This window comes from Mustelus asterias, chromosome 3 (genome assembly GCF_964213995.1).
Source record: "Mustelus asterias chromosome 3, sMusAst1.hap1.1, whole genome shotgun sequence".
NCBI classification, from domain to species: Eukaryota; Metazoa; Chordata; class Chondrichthyes; order Carcharhiniformes; family Triakidae; genus Mustelus; species Mustelus asterias.
Genome location: NC_135803.1, coordinates 117,207,752 through 117,228,780, shown reverse-complemented (window position 1 = coordinate 117,228,780; position 21,029 = coordinate 117,207,752).

Here is a 21,029-nt window from a genome sequence, read left to right as displayed (position 1 = left end):
AAAATCTTGTTGCTAGTTTTGATGGTAGAAGTAAAAAAAGCAGAAGCAGGGCTGCTCTTTTTGACAATACTGCTCATACGAATGTTCAGCAAGACATCCTGCAGAGGTGGAAAACTGCCTTTTTGGAACTCAAAGGTACCTTCCAATCAGATGCATTGTGAGAAATGCTTGGATGATGGAGTGGTGAAGAGAGTCAATGAAGACTTCTGTGCCTGTCGGTCATGGATGCAGATGCAAAATACGTTTGTTAGACTCATAATAATGGCCACGATAAGAATTCCTAATGGTCTATTTTCAGCATACACACAAACAATGCATACAAAGATCACTCTCGCCCACCACCACGCCCACCTCAGCCCCACACTACCCTTTTTCCAAGTTTGCAACTTAATTTTAACATTCCAATAGTATGCTTGACTATAGGGATCCTGCTGGCCAAACGTGCCTTATTATTTTGCTGTTCCTTTAATGGAGCTAAGGTTGAAAAGGTTATTCTTTCACTTAAAGGAGTCATTTGTCATGGTTGTTCCTTTATGATACCATAGATTACCATAAAGCAAACTTGTCATAATTGCTGTAAGATATTGAGTAGTGAGCTTTTAACTTTGTTCCTATGGTCACAGGCCTGCTACAAAGTAATAATAGACTTCAGCAGGTTTCTGCTCAAGGTTGTGGGGTTAGGCTCTCGACAAATATGTCTGTGTGTGCGCATTATTGTAATCCAATCTTTGACGAACCATGGAAATGGTGCAGTGAATTCTCATGTTATTTTCATGGGATAAGTAATGAAAAGGTTTGCTCTGGCAAATAAGGCATCAGCTATCTGCTTTATTCATTATCGACTCAGGATGTGGTCACTTTGACATCCAATGACAAAGAGTTTCTTTTGGAATCTTACTGAAGATGTAGCTCCAACAAATGGGACAATTCTTTAATTAACTACCTATTGTCAATATGTCAAGGTTGGTGAACCCACACCACCTCCCATGTAAGTATATATCGCTGTTATGCCACTATTCATCTGCAAGTTCCTGCTCCCAAATATGGAAATAGAATAGTATGAAGAGCTTATGTACAACTTACAGCTGGCTGCAAGTAATCCAGAGATAAAAAACAGAATGATGCCAATAAGTACAAAATATGAAAATGCTAGGCCACAACCAAAAAGAGTATAAAATGCCAGAAAAGCAAGACAAAAAGAAAACGGAATGAGTTAAGAAAACTACAGTAATGCAATGTCCTTTAATGAATAATAACACTCCTCTTTGTGGATGCAATATCAAAAACGGCTTTTTGCAATGTTTAACAACTTTTAGTGCATTCCTGGCACTCACTGAAAATTAGAGAATGTCATCGTGGGCTAATTAGAATAATTCTGAACCATAAGAAGGGTGTTGCGTGAAAAGTGAAATTTCGCTCCACACTAACAAATGTACTCTGACTGAATACTGGGTGAGAAATGATTATAGTAACTTGCCTGAAACCCAGTCTTCCAACTACCTTCTGATCAGCACTGGCAGTGGCCAAATTTAATTAGCATGGAGAACATTTTGTAAATCATAGTTCAATCTGATGTGTAATTAACACAATAAATAAGCTGCTCAGCTGAAGAAACGAACCATGTTTGTCATGGATGCTACTTTTATGCATCAAGAAGAGGTGGTCCCATAGGATTCTAGTCTTTAATGCATGGATAACAGCTAAGGTTAGAATCATGTCTCTTGGCCTCTGCAGTCAAGTTTAGAAAACTTATTTCCATATTATAAGCAGACCTCCTGCGATATTGCTTCTAGGTGGTCTTGAGTGTAAAGCAGAGTTTGTAGCTACTTTAAAGTTTTAAAGATTATTTATTAGTGTCACAAGTAGGCTTACATTCACACTGCAATGAAGTTACTGTGAAAACTGACCTGACCACTGGCTCTGCGTGAACAAATTCACATGACCATAGTTAATTATGAATTCCTGAAGTTAGTTGGTGCTTGTAACATTTGAGCTTTAGGTTATTGAGTGCGTGACCTTTGGGGGGCGATCTTGAGCCCATTCCACTGTCTGCAGGAATGCCTGTGGAGGCTAAAGATCCAAAGTTGCAGATCTTGCCAGAGAGATTGCAATTTTGGATCTTTCCCACCCCTCGCCGGTGATGTCAATACGTTCACACCTATAATGGGCATGAAGTTGATTTACATATATTTCAATACATTTTAATATTATTAACATACCCCTTTGCCACGTCAGTGTGGTTTACAACAGCTTGACGCAGACGTGAACCTACTGTAGAGATCACCCTGAGGACGCAAAGGTAAGTATATGTCCCAGAGGGGTGGCCTGGCAATGCCCCCTGACACTGCCTTTTGGCACAGGTGGGCACCATGTCCATTCCATGCTGGCACCAATCTGTGCCAAGAAACAACCCCAGTGAGAGGCTCACTGGGGAGGGGGGATTCATTCATATGTGGACTGGAGTGGATGGGGAGCAGGGGATGGCAGCATTGGCCTCTCGGGATGGGGGAAGGTGGGTACCAGCTCCAACTGTGGGGAGGAAGGGGGGAGGGGCCTATGATCAGTGGAGGAAGGAGCCGATGATCATGAGGGGGTTGGGGAATGGGCCAATGACTAGGGGTGGGAGGGGAAGGAGCCAATGATCGGCGGGGGGGGGAGGAGGGGTGATGATCGGGGAGGAGCGAGCTGATGGTCGGAGTTGACTGCCGGCTCCAATGAGGGGGGTTGTGGGGAGAGGAGCCCCTGAGACCTCTGTGGGGGGGAAGTTTATTGCTGTTCTGATCAGGGCACTCTGATCTCAGGCTTTGCTGACATGTGGAGCCCCCCCCTCCCCGCCTCATCCCATGAATGATGGCATGAAACACGTCATCTTGATTTGTTTTGGCAGAGTGTCGTAAGATCTGGAGAGATCTGCCAGTTTTTGGCAAGATTTCACCCAATGTGTGTGACATATATATTCCAATTAACTTCCTGCACCTCGTAGTGCACTAAGGTAGACTTTTGTCTGTTTCCATAGCTAGTAATTCACAGAACAGGTCGCTGGTCTGTCACCAGGGGCTTTTAGGTTGAGGGGTGCCACTCCACATCAATGCAGCACTTTTTAAAAAAAGAAATAAAGACAGAAGATGAGAAATTCCCTATACTTCTTCATATTTCTTTGCTTGACAAATTCGTACCTTGCAATCTGCTCTGTAAGCAGTAAAGGCAGGTGCAATTTTTAAAAATGTCTTTTCCAGATGTAGGTGACACTGACGAGGCTACATTTATTGCCCATGTCAAGTTGTCCTGCAAAAGAGAGACCAGGAATCTCTCCCACTCTTCCTGCCAGCCATTGGAAGGATTTCAGGTTAACACATTCAACCTGTTGACCACATTATGAATGTACCTTCCTTGGCCATTAATTACTGGGGTGTGACTCGAATGCAGAGCTTCTCATTCAGAGGCAGAGTTGCTGCCCACTGCACCACAAGTCCTCCTGTGACACACTTTTGCTCGGTGCAAAACTTTATAAATAGATAATACTATCACGTAGAAGATAAGTGCATTCAAGCTGCTCTTCAAGCCATTACCATGGTTACTGCAACATAGGCAGAGTATGATGGTGTCTTTGAAAGGTTGATTTCAGCAATATTTCACTTTTGTAAAATGCAACAATAAAAAGCATTCAGGTACTCTGAATAAAGTATCAAGGTATTCTTCTTTCCTTGGACTGGCATGGACAAGGTGGGCTGAATGGTCTCCTTCTGTGCTGTAATATTCTATGGTTCTATCTGTCTTTCACTAACTTCTTTCACCAAGCAGACATTCCATATCGGCAGTTCATGTGACAGGATGTCTGACATTGGACACCAATGGTTGTTGCTGTCTGCTTTTTCTCTGGAATTTTTATTCCCACTATGCCTTGTCATTATTGGTCCACAGGCAATGAAATCTTTTATCTCAATATTGTAAATGTGTCATATTACAATGTGTCATCCCCCATCTGCTCTCTGACTGTCCATTATATCAGGAAAGCAGTCAACCAATTTGGTTTTCCTAACACAGTTTCTGGGGTTTTATTTTGCTCTCACAATCTGCAAGCGAGAAAACTTTGTTTAGAAAATGTTTTCAAAATTTAATGCAGCACTTTTTTTAAAAAAGAAGCAAAGACAAAAGATGGGAAATTCCCTGTACTTCATATTCCTTTGCTTGACAAATTCTGACCTTGCAATCTGCTCTGTAAGCAGTAAAGGCAGGTGCAATTTTTAAAAATGTATTTTCCAGATGTAGGTGACACTGACAAGGCTGCATTTATTGCCCATGTCAAGTTGCCCTGCAAAAATGATAGTGAACTATCTGCTTGAACTACTGCAACCTATGTAGTGATGATTCTCATATAATGTGCTTAGGTAGGCAGGCATTGGTCACTTACCTGCTGTTAAATGTGTTTCTTTGGTGAACATAGTGGTCAGAAGTGAGTGGTTCATTTAAATATCATGATGAGGCTGCGTGCCTCAGATGTAACCACCATTTTAAATTGAAACCTGGCCAACCAGGCTACCCAGGCCTCAGGAAACCACAGTAAGAAGTTTAACAACACCAGGTTAAAGTCCAACAGGTTTATTTGGTAGCAAAAGCCACACAAGCTTTCGGAGCTCTAAGCCCCTTCTTCAGGTGAGTGGGAATTCTGTTCACAAACAGAGCATAGAAAGACACAGACTCAATTTACATGAATAATGGTTGGAATGCGAATACTTACAACTAATCAAGTCTTTAAGAAACAAAACAATGTGAATGGAGAGAGCATCAAGACAGGCTAAAAAGATGTGTATTGTCTCCAGACAAGACAGCCAGTGAAACTCTGCAGGTCCACGCAACTGTGGGGGTTACAAATAGTGTGACATGAACCCAATATCCCGGTTGAGGCTGTCCTCGTATGTGTGGAACTTGGCTATCAGTTTCTGCTCAGCGACTCTGCGCTGTCGTGTGTCGCGAAGGCCGCCTTCGCGACACACGACAGCGCAGAGTCGCTGAGCAGAAACTGATAGCCAAGTTCCGCACACATGAGGACGGCCTCAACCGGGATATTGGGTTCATGTCACACTATTTGTAACCCCCACAGTTGCGTGGACCTGCAGAGTTTCACTGGCTGTCTTGTCTGGAGACAATACACATCTTTTTAGCCTGTCTTGATGCTCTCTCCACTCACATTGTTTTGTTTCTTAAAGACTTGATTAGTTGTAAGTATTCGCATTCCAACCATTATTCATGTAAATTGAGTCTGTGTCTTTATATGCTCTGTTTGTGAACAGAATTCCCACTCACCTGAAGAAGGGGCTTAGAGCTCCGAAAGCTTGTGTGGCGTTTGCTACCAAATAAACCTGTTGGACTTTAACCTGGTGTTGTTAAACTTCTTACTGTGTTTACCCCAGTCCAACGCTGGCATCTCCACCTCAGGAAACCAAACAGCGAAAGGGAGGTAAGGACTGCTAAATCCAGTTACCTGCTTAACCCATCTCTGATGACTGGACAAACCTCCCACCCCACTCCCCCAACCGCCCAACTTTCTGATCTCCGATCTGCCAAAGCTTCCTCATCCCAAAGCCCAGCCTTTCCGATTCTCCCTTCCAACCGTTGCAGTCTGGTGCCACAGGTTTCTCCACTTGTAACCACCCAATCTCTCAATCTTCCTGCCAGTTCACAAAGAGCTGAGGGAAAGCTGTTCTTCCATGTTTCTCAACCACAAAGATACATGGATAGGCAGAGAATAGAGGGATACGCACCACGTGGAAGCAAAAGGTCTTTAGTTTAGAAAGGCGTCATGTGTCAGTGCAGGCTTGGTAGACCGAAGGGCCTGTTTCTGTGCAGTACTGTTGTTTGTTCTTTGTTCAAAATTGCCTCCTCACCATTTCCCGCACCTCTCCCCACACCACAAACTGTACTCTCCCCCCCTCCTCCCACCCCTATAATCAAGCTCTTGTGGAGCAAATTAACGAAGGGTAAGAATGGCAGGTCAGATTTTGATTTGATTTGATTTACTACTGTCACATATATTAGTATACGGTGAAAAGTATTGTTTCTTGCGGGCTATACAGACAAAGCATACCGTTCATAGAGAAGGAAACGAGAGAGTACAGAATGTAGTGTTACAGTCATAGTTAGGTTACAGAGAAAGATCAACTTAATGCAAGGTAGGTCCATTCAAAAGTCTGATGGCAGCAGAGAAGAAGCTGTTCTTGAGTTGGTTGGTACGTCACCTCAGACTTTTGTATCTTTTTCCCAATGGAAGAAGGTGGAAGAGAGAATGTCCGGAGTCCATGAGGCCCTTAATTATGCTGGCTGCTTTGCCAAGGCAGCAGGAAGTGTAGATGGAGTCAATGGATGGGAGGCTGGTTTGCGTGATGGACTGGGCTACATTCACGACCTTTTGTAGCTTCTTGCGGTCTTGGGCAGAGCAGGAGCCATACCAAGCTGTGATACAACCAGAAAGAATGCTTTCTATGGTGCATCTGTAAAAGTTGGTGAGAGTCGTAGCTGAAATGCCAAATTACCTTAGCCTTCTGACAAAGTAGAGGGCGTTCTTAACCAGAGCATCGTCATGGGGGCACCAGGACAGGTTGTAGGTGATCTGGGCACCTAGAAACCTGAAGCTCTCGACCCTTTTTACTTCATCCCCGTTGATGTAGACAGGGGCATGTTCTCCACTACGCTTCCTGAAGTCGCTGACAATCTCCTTCGTTTTGTTGACATTGAGGGAGAGATTATTGTCACCACACCAGTTCACCAGATTCTCTATTGCTTCCTAATCAACACCTCATGGTGCCTAGACATAGGTAAGACATGTTGCAACAATATGAAATACGGGTGAAAAATCAATGACTTGGACATTGATTTGAAAGCTTCAGATGTATTTTATTTACTTGCACTCAGCGATGATCTCAAATTGATCAGTCTCCATGTGACAGGATAAAAATTCAACCCAGAGTCACTGTGAATGGTTTTAGTCACACAGGTTTGTATTTGTTCATCGCTCACCCTAAATCAGTTTAATACATTGGCTGGTAGAAATCAGATGTTATCACTGAAAACCTTTCAAGCACCAGGCATTACATGGCAAACAACAAATAGGTAAGGTTTCTTAAATATTTGCTGACACCACCTTGGTACATATAATAGGGAGAGCAGTCCTAAGGCAAGATGTAATCTATTCAGCTTCTATTTATTTACTATTTTATTGTTTAGTCTTTGCTATAGCCTCACTCATTGTGCCAGGGTGATTTGATCTTTATTTGTGATGCCCTGTTTCTCTGTCTAGTTTCCTGCATATGCCTCAAGTTTTAAAGCACAAACTGCTTACAGAATAGGGAGAAAAATTGTTGGGTGGAAATTTTTTTACAAAGTGTCAGGTACTGACTGAAAACCTGTGTGTTTCTCCCCAGAAACGCAGCCAGCTTTTCAATTGTCAAAGATATGCGTGGGGGCAGTTTTGTGCCGTCATTCTGGCAGGTCAGGGCCCGATAAAGCCAGCAAACCCAGTTTCACAGTGAGCAGGGCACCCGTTATCACAAAGTGAAAGTAAAAGCCCCTCCCTCACCATTCTCACTGGCATCGGGGCTTCAATGCCCCCACCACCCACCACCTCCATCACTAGCACCCCCACATAAGGGGGACACCCCCTGCACCCACCTCACCACCCCCCCCACCACACCCCATCCCCTTCTGCAAAAAGAGGTTTCCTGGAGACCCTGTCCCCTGGCCCTGTCCCCTGGCTCTACCCTCTGCAGCTACCCCCTGGTAGGTTGGCAGTGCCATGTTGGTATTGCCAGGTTGCCAGGGAGCAGTACCAGGGCACTGCCCAGCCATGTCCCTAACCACCCGAGGGAAATATTTACCTCGAAGCTTACGTTTTTGGAAACCAGCCCTTATTCCTGGCGGCTTTGACAAAGGGTCATCAGGACTCGAAACGTCAGCTCCTTTCTCTCCTTACAGATGCTGCCAGACCTGCTGAGATTTTCCAGAATTTTCTCTTTTGGTTATTCCTGGTAGCGTTGTGCCACGTCGGCAGTGAGGAACATCTGGTTACCCCAAAAGCAATGGCGTTAAGCCGTTTAAGCATATTTAAATTCATTTAAATCCATGGTAATCAGGTTCTTGCCCTCACTGGGCATCAACCTGATTATGTTGCCAGTGAGAGACGGGGAGGATCTTAAACTGAGAACTTACCACCGCAAATCCCGTTATGGCCCACTTGTGAGAGTTTTCGGCTATAACGGGATTTCCACCCACGGTGAACAGGCCCAGAAAGTTGTGGTTGTTGCTTTTTTTTAATAATTCTATCATCTTTTGGTATTTTGACTTGAATGTAAACTTTCTGCCTGACAACTCTACATTTGAGGGCAAATAATAAGGTTGTGCTATAGTCATATAGGTATGCAATTCTATATAGTATGAAAATCTCTCCTAGATACTAACATACGAATTAGGAGCTGGAGTAGGCCACTCGGCCCATTCCAGCCTCAATTAGCTCATGGCTGATCTGATTGTGGCCTCAACTCCACATTCCCACCTACCCCTGATACTCTTTGATTCCTTGTTAGTCAAGAATTCTCTACCTTTGCCTTAATGGGAGTGTTAACAATCAATATTGATCACATAAGGAAATATCAAAACACTGTGTAAGAAAATATAATTTGGACCATCAGTTATGATACTTCCACAATCTACTGTAATTTGGACTTTGTTCCCCTTTTTAATCTCCTGAGGTAAAGACCTTCATAAATACTCTATTCGCTTGAAGCTAAGTGACTAACCATCCAAACTATTCATCCATTCTTATATTTCCACAATATGACAATCGTATATAAGTCTTGCAGTGCAGCGGGTGGTGTCCCTACCTCTGAGCCAGAAGCTCTGGTTTCAAGTCTCACTCCAGGACAAATTTTCTCCCTCTAAGGGTATTAGTGAACCAGATGGATTTCTTTTTAACAACAATTGAGGACAATTTCATGGTCACCATTAGACTAGCTTTATATTCCAGATTCTGGAATTTGAACCCATGTTCCCAGTGTATTGGCCTGGATCTCTGGATGAGTAGACTAGCGACATCACTACTACGCTGCCGTCTCCCTCTCAAGCTAAAGCCAAAGCACACAGGTTTAATATGATTACCTTTACAGGACTATTCACTACGAAACAACTATGACCTTCGACAAACCTTATTTAGGCCTCAATTAAAATGTCAATTTTTGATCTCCTTGCATTTGTGGGAGATATTGACGTTTAGGAAATAGTGTAGAGGAGAACCATAGAATTAGTTTCCTGTCTAAAACACCTCAGTTACCAAGATGGGCTTAAAGAGCTTGGTATAAATTTTAGAAAAGTGTGGACTCAAGGACAATTTAATAGATAATAATTTAATAATCTAACAAAGGGACTAGATTCTATTCATGTGGACCAATTATTTTGTTTGAGTTAGTGAGGGAAATGGAGTCATGTTTTTAAGTTTTGCGAGGGCAGTACGAGATATTGTCTTAGGTCCTCTTTTCAGAGAGAATATTAACCCAGGGAACAGGCTGCCGGCTTGAATAGTGAATGCCAATTCACTGAATTCCTTGAACAGAGAGCTTGAGTACATCGCATTATAGATCAGGATCAATATGGTCTCTTAAGCTAGCTTCAATTGTCTAAAGGTATTGAAGAGAAACATTACAGATTTTGTTCCCTAATTTGGGCTGAGCTTCTGTTTTCTCACCTGTCCCAGGAATTTACATGGCTCCAGGTCGGTAAGGTGTATCTTTATCCTGTGCTTTAAGCATTACATTTATATGGAACAGACTGCCTTTTCTTGTAGCTCTTTTCCTGTCCGACATTTTCTTATGTTCATATATTCAGGACTTTGTGCCAAGTCTTTTGCCTTTGCCGTTGCTTTTGTACATCTACAATTTTGGGTCAATGAATTTATCAAAGGGAATCTTGCTTCATTTATTTCTTTTGAAGAATGACGGAAAGGACACACTGTGCTGTTAATAAACTACATCCATTTGTTAATACCATCCCACTCATATTTAGCAGGAAACCTGCACTTGAAGGCCGATTACTGTGTAAAACTGATTACAAAGGCTCTCAGTATGATGCAGAGCTGAGCTATCGGTTACAAAGTCACTTTCAAGTAACATCCATCTGAGGACGAGCACTCTCAATAGCTGTAACAGATTTTCAGCATCTACAGTTTAGAATTATAGAATTCCTACAGTGCTGAAGGAGGCCATTCAGCCCATCGAGCCTGCACCAACAACAATCCCATCCAGGCCCTCTCCCCACAACCCTATGTATTTGCCTTGCTAGTCCTCCTGACACTTAGGGGCAATTTAGCATGGCCAATCAACTTAACCCACACATCTTTGGAGTGTGGGACGAAACCGAGCATGCAGAGGAAACCCATGCAGACATGGGGAGAATGTGCAAACTCCACACAGACAGCGACCCGAGGCTGGAACTGGCACTGTGAGGCAGCAGTGCTCACCACCGTGTCACCATGCCGCCCATTTTTTTTATCGTGTATTTTGCTTTTGTGTCAAAAGAAGAAAAAGAAATTGTGTGTGCATATATATATATGTTGTAGATATATATAGATATATTATATATATATATTCCAAAACATTTTACAGCTAATGAAATGTTTTCTGAAGTGTAGTTGCAATGTAAGAAATGCAGCAGCTAATTTGTGAATAGCAAGATCCCACAAACAGCAAACTGATAATGGCCAGGTAATGTGTATTTTCTTTTCTGATTGAGGGATAAATGTTCACTAGGTCACCAGGGATAACTCCCAGATCTTCTTCAAAATAGTGCTATGGAATCATTTATGTCTCCCTGAAGCGGCAGTAGGAGCCTTAGGTTAATGCTTTATGTGAAAGATGGTACCCACGCCACCGCAGTCTTCCTCAGTGCTGCACTGGAATGTCAGCCTAACATTTTGTGGTCAATTCTTTGGAGTAGAACTGGACAGTTGCTGTAACACTCAACTGTGCCTTCATGTCCTCCTGCTTTTCCTCTTTCCAGGTACACCTGTTGATATCTTAGAAAACAGCACCCTTCTCACTACCATCTCATTCTGCATCAGCTCCTCTTCTCCAGCCAATTTTTACACAATAAGATCCTCTAAATAGCAAACAAATGACACGCTATTGAGCCTCTGGTGATCTCATGAAGGGAGAAATTTAAATTAGGGTATCAGGAGAAAATTCTGCTCTTCTTTAGTGCCATAGGATTATTGATATCCACCCAAGCAAGCCGTCTCAGTTTTAATAACTCACTGGCAAGACAACGAACAGGAATTTCCAGCAGCGGAGGTAGCTCTCCAGTGTTCACCAGTGAGATCTTCCAGTCCCACAGATGTCTGTGGCATTTTGCATGGCTTGCCTGTCCCATCGCCAGGGAGGCTGCCACTGGGGTATCGCCTTTGGCGAGACTGGAAAATCCCACTAGTGGGAGAGACCGGAAAATCCAGTGAAAGCACTATTGATAATATCTTGTAGTAGGGCTAACCCAGGGAGACTGGGCCACAGCAGGAGAGGAGTGAATGGAAAGAGTTAAATAGACAATACTGTGGTATCCACACTCACTGCAGGCAGACAAGACAAAATACAAATAACTACATCTCAGACAGCACTAAAGCAGTCACACAACAAGTGGTATTGGTCCAAGGTTTCATCAACCATAAGAGAATTCATATCAATTATCAAGGCTCCAAAAGGTCCAGAGGAACCACTGTGCCTCTGAAAATATAATCAAATATCCAGGAGATGGGACAAATCAGTTCGACAAACATAATGCTTTGATATTGTAAACAGGTGGACAGGAGATGTCCACAAAGCGATTAAAGCTGACCCACCCAAGACAATGGAACTGCATAATGTAATCAAAAACTGAACTGTAACCAATTCAAGGTAACAATCTGATGACCTAATTGAAATGTAACAAGTTATAATGTAAAGAAAGGGGTATAAAGAATGGGTAAGACCCAATGATCAGTAGAGTGGCTCGGGAGCAAGGTGTAGTTACAGCCACGAGTTCTGCTCTCCCTCATGAATGTTGAATAAAGCCGTTTTGTTGAAGTTCTACATCGTCTCTGAAGACTGAGTTCGTTCATTCCCTCCTACATACCTCAATACTACACTGCAATGTCAGGCTAGATCTGTATTGCAGCATGACCAGCAAAAAGGAATATGTTATCAACTGAGCCAATTTGACACTATTATTGCAGTTTAAATTTTTAAATGTAAGCACTGTTGCTTTTTAATGGAAAACCCTTTTGTTTATGAGAAGGTTAAAGCATAGATTGTTTTATTTTTCCTAGAACTAACAAAATGACCTTTCCTGCCTAAGGAGGTCAGCAGTATTCTTTGAACTAAACTTCCAGCCACAATGAAATGCATTCTGCAGCTGAACCTATCAGCTGAAAATATTACTGTAAAAACCAAACTGACTGCAATATGCTGTAGACTGTTAAGAGAGGTCTAGGAGTTCCATTAGTTGGTTATACACTGCCATCTAATCTTTAAAGTCATTTCCATGGATTGCTAGGCAGTGTAGATTGCTGCAAGCCTGAACTGATGACATAAGTTCCATGGAAAATCCTGAACTGCAATGGTTTAATTTTTCAGCCTAGAGCGGTGTTGGCAGAGCCCGCTACTGAGAAGAATCAGGTTTCTTAAATAGAGCAACATGCAAACAAATGGGGGGAAAAATATGTGCATTTTTACCCCTTGGATCCGAGAGACAATGTTTTTGATTTTCAAATTGGAAAATGGATTTGATAAGGTTTGTTAGCTTGCATTTTTACATGCCTCATTGTGGACGTGTTTCTTTTTGTTCCAAATTATGTAAATCTATTGAATTCCATTTTATCACTGAAGCTCACATTTGAACCTTTGGTGCTTTGTGCTTGCATAAGGATGCAGTCTTAATATTTCTGGTGGCTTGAACAATCATTCAGGTCAATAGAGCCTCCAGTAACTAATTACATCAGGGAGCCAATTTAGCCTGCCATCCTTTAGTGGTGAGAATAAATACATAATGCATGTTCGACTGGCAACCAATCAAAAATAACAAAATGGAGCAACACAAGTCTGCCAAAAAGACAAATTAAAAATAATCAGCTCCTAGTCTTTTTTTATTTACAGTACCTTTTGGCGCATAAATTACAATTTCAAAAGTCTCCCTTGGACCCTCTAGAAACATGTTTAAAATAAGTTCAACAGATAATGGTAGAATTGAATTAGTTGCATTCATTTGTAGGTCCTGTATTCGCTTGTACCTAACAATAAAATTGCTTTCTCGCCTGTAAGCATTTGTATTTTTGGATTCAAGGTAAAGATCATTGCTACTGTTTAAAATGCTCGCAATAAATGGATTTTTTTTACAATGAACTGGAAGAGTCTTTATGAATTTTTAATAAAAACTCCAGGTTCTTTTCATCTTTCCAAATTCTGCTTCAAAGATCGGAATTATTTGAGTAAATTAAGGTGCACCTCCTCGCGAATAATTCATGAAAAGACATTTGTTACGTTGGATTTTAGCACGCCTGGTATATTGACTAAAAACCAATCTGAATGCCTAAGGTCTTCTAAAATGCTACAATGCAGTCGAATGCATATTTGCACACTTAATTAACATTGTTGCTATGTGCAGGTAGAATCTGCGATCTACACTTTTTTAATCAGCCATCTTTCACACTTTGCGCAAATCCTGTTTTATATTTTTGTGGAAATTTAACTTGCTAATATAGAATTCAAGCAACCTGGTTTTGCAGCTTCACATTCTTAACCATCTTCGTGTATTTAATAATCAGTTTTTGGCTTTGTCTGTGCAAATTAGACTTGCAAATCTGGCTACCTAGTTTAGGCAACACATTTCTTAGTCTTAGTATGGTTGAATACTAGATTCAGGGCTGCTTAAAAGAATGATTTTATGTCTTTGAACTCACCACCCTAACTGCTACTTCAACTGCCATTCTGTTTCTGGATTACAATTTATGCAGTAGTTCAAAATGCAGAGGGTAGAACATTTCCCATTTAATTAAAGGCTGTTCTTAAATGCTCCGCTGTGTAACGCACTAATGCACACAACATATGAAATCATTCTTGGGAAAATTAGTCAAAGCCCGTTAGTTCAGGCCACTGTTCACTTGATTCCATAACAGTTAACAAAGCTGTTTCATGTAAGATGGAACCCATTAACAAACAGGATATTTCCAGGAAAACGTGGAAATAAGTTGAAATGATAATAAGTAAATTATTCAGATGTCTTGAAGCACAGATTTTGTTGTTGTTGGAAATTTTATTATAAGTCTCAAATGTCTAATGTGTTATGCACTAGAAATTCTTAGCCCGTGGCCCTCAAAAATTAGAATATTTATTTATCATTGATATATGTTAATGCAGGATGATATTCAAAAGCACTGAGGTGTAGGTATATGTTCTGAACAAAACATAATGTACAAATTTTATTACAAGCACATCTCCACCGGGTGCATTTTAAAACATTGTGCAGAAATTAATCATGTAAAAATTTAAATTCCAGCCATCCAGCTCGCTCCTACAGACATTTGGTCCCATTAAAACCGCTTTTCAAAAAGAAGTAACAAGGCACACATCAAGGTGTTCTTATAAATTTCTAAATCCTCTCACTCAAAAATGATTTCCTAAGAAAATGTACAAACAAAAAGGTTCCATTTTAGTGGACAGCATTTTGGCAGAAAGGTGTGTGCTGAACTACAGACGTGCCTGTCCTTGTGCAACTATGTTTCCTGAGCAGTTTCTAATGCTGAACATGATACTGCAATGAGGGAAGTCTGAAAAGGAAGACATCAAACTCGAGTTGATACTCATCTTGGACATTACTCAAAATGGGCTGCCTGACATTCAGTTCCATTAACTTTAATGATGAATTTTTAGCCTACTATTCCCTCCTTATATCTTCAATCCATTAATCAAATTACATATTATTTTGGACTGGACTGATCCAGAAGTCCTATGAGGTGACTGTCTGGATTCTGGAAGTATTTTTGTATTTACAAGACAGGTTATCCATTTTCAGTTACTATACAATTCAAAGCATGTGCAGTCGCTGCGTGCCTTTCCCTTGTTCACCTTCGTACCAGTCTACACAAAGTAATTCCTTCAAATATTAGGAATCAGGGCACCATCTAAAATCCACATAGGAAATTAACACTAAACGAGTTTCATGCCATTTCAAAGGCAAGCCTATAAAAACCTAGCAGAGAGACATCACTGTCTCAGAAATTCTGTCATTGATTAAAGCCGCTACTTTCTTGGGGCAATCTGTAGATCTACCATCTCCCCCAAGACTCCAGTGTCAATGCTAATCTGAATTTGTGAGCTGAACCTGTCTGACTGTATCCAATAAACCAATGGCATCATCAGATGTTATGTGCACAAACGGACAACTGCACTTTAAAGAGTACCACATAATTGGAGCATAAACAATGGCATTAAATATTTTTATATCAAATCTGCACATTTTAGGTTGTGACTGACGAGAACATACAAAACATCAAAATAATTTGCAGCATCCTTTCTAATTGTAGGTTTAGATTGTTGTAAATTAAAAATTGACACAACATCCCAAAGACCTTGCTGGTAAAAGTGCTGTCCAAGGTCGCACTAATTCATGAATGGCAAGAAGATATCCAGCTTAGGTGAGTTCTCAAATCTCAAAGGAAAGGTTTCGAGGCTTTACAATTGGGTGGGGGAAGGGAGAAATCAACAGGCCTCCTTCTTCTGATCACTGCTAAATGATTCCTCATGGATACAGCAACTGTACTGATAACAAAGGAGAAGAGGAGTGGATAACTGCTATGCCCTTCACAGACAAATAGCTTGCTGACATTCACTGGTGAGACACACAGAAAGAATGGACACTTAGGCAAGGTATCAAGGGCAGATAGAGTCAATGGTACACAGCTCGAGCATGAATAACACTTCCAAGAAAAGAAAGGAGAAGAGTTGGAGAGGAGAAAAAAAGCTGCACAATAAAAAAAAACACAGGAAGCAATTTCAGGGAGAATTCCACAGTTTTAGGTGGTTATCACACAAAAAAAAATGTCTCCCGCACAAATTTCTTTTCAATATGGATGGCCAATGACCAAAAATGTAGTTCTTAGACAAGCAATAGCTTCGGACTATTACAGAAGAGGTAGAATGAAGAAAAAAAGGAAAAAGGTTCAATCTACTAATTATCTCATCTGTTCACTAATATAGCTGATGTAAGACAAGATATTCTTGCTGCAATGCTTACTGTGTGTTTTTGTACACAGGTAAAGGTGGCAATTACTAATGTTTGTCATTAAGGACAGTATTCTGTTCCTGAATCAGTGCTGCATCACACTTCTTGTACTGAGAATTAACAGTGAAGCGATGTTATTTTTCCCTCATAAACTTTTCAGGTCCTTAAATAGCACTTCTAGAATGTGGACAGGAATCTTTTTGTTTCATTGTGTGTGATTTAATAAGCTGCTTAGACTGTGTGACCCACAAAAAGTAAACTGATTACCAGCACAAACTAGTGGGACAGTCTGCTAATTGAAGCATAAATCAAGATCATTTGGCAAGAATTAATTGAAAGTTTTGAATGGACTGTAATTAATCAAAAATGTAGTTTTTTTTACCTAAATACTGTAGAGAAATGATACCTTATCAACTGCAAAACTATATAATTACATTTTCAGCCCTCCTTTGTAAAAATAAACCAATTGATTTGCATTTATTAGCTTACAGTCAAATTGTGTGTTTAAATTAACTGAAGTGATGGCGTGAGAATTTGCAGGAGCAATCTGTAATATTGTAATAATAATCTCCATTTCCAGCATTAGCTGTGTAGAATATATCATTTCCAAGAATAATTAGAGAGAAATAAGCGATGACGACAAAAATAAATTATCTTTACTTAGCTGTTCTTGTAATTTTCCTCCCATCAATACTTCTTGATATTAAAAATGAAATCCGGCATAAATAATAAAATTAACTATCAGCAGTATTCTCCGGCCGAACGTAACACAAGACCGGAAATTCCCATCCGAGCTCAATGGATCTTTGAATCTGCAAATTTTCTGTCTCGCCCGCTATGATTCCCATGGTGGGTTAGATGGGAAAATTTTGGCCTATACTTCCAACACAATCCATACCGCTTTGCATTGCTACTTAATACCAATACAAGTTTCTATTCTTTAAAGAGTTACAATTCCCAACAGCAATTCTTAAAGAAAATAAAACAGCAAAAAATCAACACTTCTTTCAAAAGGGACTGGAGCACAACAATCTGTGCTGACATTCCAATGCAGTACTGAGGGAGTGCTGCATTGGTGGAAGCTCCGTCTTTCAGATGTGATGTTAAATTGAGGTCCTGTCTATCCTCTCAGGTAGACACGGTGGCACAGTAGTTAGCAGTGCCTGAGTGACTGTCTATGTGGACTTTGCACATGCTCCCCGTGTCTGCGTGGTTTTCCTCCGGGTGCTCCAGTTTCCTCCCACAGTCCAAAGATGTGTGCAGGTTAGGTTGATTGGCCATGCTAAATTGACTATGTGTGTCAGGAGGATTAGCAGTGTAAATACGTGGGGATATGGGGATAGGGCATGTGTGGGATTGTTGCCAGTGCAGGCTCGATGGGCCAAGTGGCCTCCTTTTGCACTGTAGGGATTCTATGATCCTCGATGGAAAATATCCCTGGGCACTATTTCAAAGTAAGAAGTCTCACAACACCAGGTTAAAGTCCAACAGGTTTATTTGGTAGCAAATACCATAAGGCATCCCCACATCATCACTATTTCAAAGAGCAGGGGTGTTATTCCTCTGTGTCCTGTCGATATTTATCCTTCAATCCACAACAGGAAAACAGGTTATCTGGTCATTATCACATTGTTGTTGGCGGAAATTTGCTGCCTGGAAAGTAGCTGCCTATTTCTTCCTTTACAACAAGGACTATTCTTCAAAAGTACTTCACTGAGTGTAAAGCACTTTGAGACTCTTTGAAAAGCGCTTATATAAATACGAGTTTTTCTCTGTCTTTCATTCTTTTGGTTATTGCTGCTGTATTTTTTTAAAATAACTCTGATGGCATCAAGGGGGAAGGGAGACCTGGTCTGGAGGCACTACTGAGCCCAACTGTGTGAGGAGATCAAATGAATATGAATGATTAAAGATGAAACACCCAATAATAATGACTGGGATCTTTACCAGTGTCAGTTTCACTCGTCACTCTGTCAGACAGCAGCTCTTTAATTCCATTTCTTTTCAGTGAAGCTGCACAGAACTCACTATTTAAAACTCTTTGAAAAGCAACATCAATAGGAATAGACACAAGATATGAAAGAAAAGAATAACAAGATGCCCTGATGATGAGGCTTGTTCTTTAAGCAACAATATATCCCAGTTTGTGGGACCTGTGCACAAATTGGTTGCCACGTTTCCGACATTATAACAGTGATCACCCCTTAAATATCTTCACTTACTGTAAAGTACTTTGAGAAGTCCTGAGGTTGAAAGGTGCCATGTAAGTATAAGTTCATTCTTTTACTTTCTTCAGTACTGTTTATAGTTAATGAATTGCTCTCTTTCCCAATATTACTAAACATTTTTGCCTCAAATTTAAAATCATAGAGACCATGGATCCATAGAATCCCAAAAGTGCAGAAGGGAGCCATTCAGCCCATCAAGTCTGCATGTTCTCCCCATGTCTGCATGGGTTTCCTACAGGTGCTCCGGTTTCCTCCCACAGTCCAAAGATGTGCGAGTTAGGTTGATTGGCCATGCTAAATTGACCCTCATGGCAGGGGGATTAGTAGGGCAATTGTGTGGGGTTACAGGAATAGGGCCTGGGTGAGATCGTGGTCAGTATTGACTCGAGGGGCCGAACGGCCTCCTTCTGTACCATAGCGATTCTATGTAATTCTATATGTATGTGAGTCTGCATCAACTCTCCGAAAGAGCATCTTACCCTGGACCACCCTGGTCATTAATAGACAAGTTGATACTTTCCACTATCTTGGATCACTCATCGCGAAAGATGTGGGATGTAATTCTCCAGCCTCATGTTTCTCGCTGGCAGGAGATTTCGCGTTGTTTGCTAGCGGCGGAATTCTCTGGTCCCGCCACTGTCAATGGGAATTCCCATTGACATCACCCCACGCCGGCGGGAAACCCGCGGGCAGGGGTGCGCTGCTGGCGGGACCAGAATATCCCGCTGGTGTGAACGGCTGGAGAATTCCGGCCGCAGATTCTACCAAAGAAATTTGGGCTAGACTTAACAAGGGTTGTAAACTCATTTAAAAGAGAGAATGGAGTAGCCACAGTATCTCGATTGCAACAAAAAATTCAACTTCTGAAAACCCTCATGTGGCTGGTCACTACTTATGGCTGTGAATACTGGACAATCAAGTAGAATGATGAGGCTCGGATAGAACATTTGAAACTAAAAGTCTCCGCCGGATACTATGGGGGCGATTCTCCCATCCCACTGCGCTAAATTTTTAGCGCTAATTTTCTTCTGCTCCACGCTAAAAATCAGCAGGGAGATGGGGTAAGCATTTAAATCCTAATTTTAACGTGATTTAAATGCTATTAGCTGGCCCAGGACTGATGTCGCCGGGCCCGCTAGCACCTCCTCACCACCAGAGTGTTTCACTCCAGTGGGGTTTAGAGTAGCTCCGCACTTTCGGGGAACTAGCGGCTTGACCCCGCTGGAGTGGAAGGGGAGCAATTGGAATCCCCCAAAGGGTTAGATGGCAAGGGGTACCCCCTGAGCATTGGCCCTTGGGCAGTGCCAGCCTGTGCCCCTGCCACTGCCCAAAGGGCAAAGCGCCAATGGCCAGGGGGCACCTTGGCACTGCCCATTGGGGCCTGATGGGCAGAACCTAGGGGGTTATCGGTGAGGGTGGGGTTCCTGCTGCCATTCTGCATAGGGATCGGTGGACGAAAGAGGCAGGCCAGCGATTGGGGCGGGGTGGGGGGAGTGGAGGGGTCAGACGGGGTGGCAATCAGCCTGCTGGGGGGGGGGTTGGCACTGTAGGGCCGGTGGGGGAGGGGAGGGGTGGTCGGGCCTGCAGGAGGTGGGTTACTGTTGGGGGAGTGTGATTGGAGTGGGGGGTTCATGTAAATCACTGAACTTCTTGCAGTACTGTATTCAATGTCTTTGAGGTTTGACTCCTGGCACTGGCCTTCATTATTGTTTGATTCCATTGCATATATCTGGAGGGCTGCCTGGTCCCCTGAAGACATATTTAATCTCTCCTTCTTTCCACCTCCTTCAAGTTGATCTCCAGTGCAGTGTCCGAGAAACTAGGAGCTTGTGCTCTTCCATGTCATGTCACTAATCAATCTTTTCCAGGTCAGATCCAACTCACAGAGAATTGTCAGCATTTTCTCCAGCCACAGTACACCTTTCCTTTAATAGCTGCAGGCTAGCTTGAAGCAGTGCAGACTAGCTTTAAATGATGCCAGTCATCATAGAATAGAATCATACAATAGAATCATAAAATCGCTACAGTACAGAAGGAGGCCATTCGGTTCATCAATTCTGTACCGACCACAATCCCATCCAGGCCCTAATCCCGTAATCCCACGCATTTACCCTGCTAATCCCCTGATACTAAGGGACAAGTTAGCTTGGCCAATCAACCTAACCAACATGTCTTTGGACTGTGGGAGGAAACCGGGTCACTCGGAGGAAACCCAGGCAGATATGGGGAGAATGTGCAAACTCCACACAGAAAGTGACCCAAGGCCGGAATTCAATTTTGAATCTTGTCGCTGTGAGGCAGCAGTACTAACCACTGTGTCACTGTGCCCATTCATGCTATTGGTCCCCTGTTCAGGAGTCCAGCCAGTTAACAGCACATTTAACATTGGTTGGCAGTCTGCCATCATGTAAAACAATGGGCAGCACAAAGCTGGTGTGCTTCCTTCTTGGCAGTCAATGGGAACTAGTTAATCATGCATTCCCATCTCTGTACCTGGCTTGGGGGCTGGCGAAT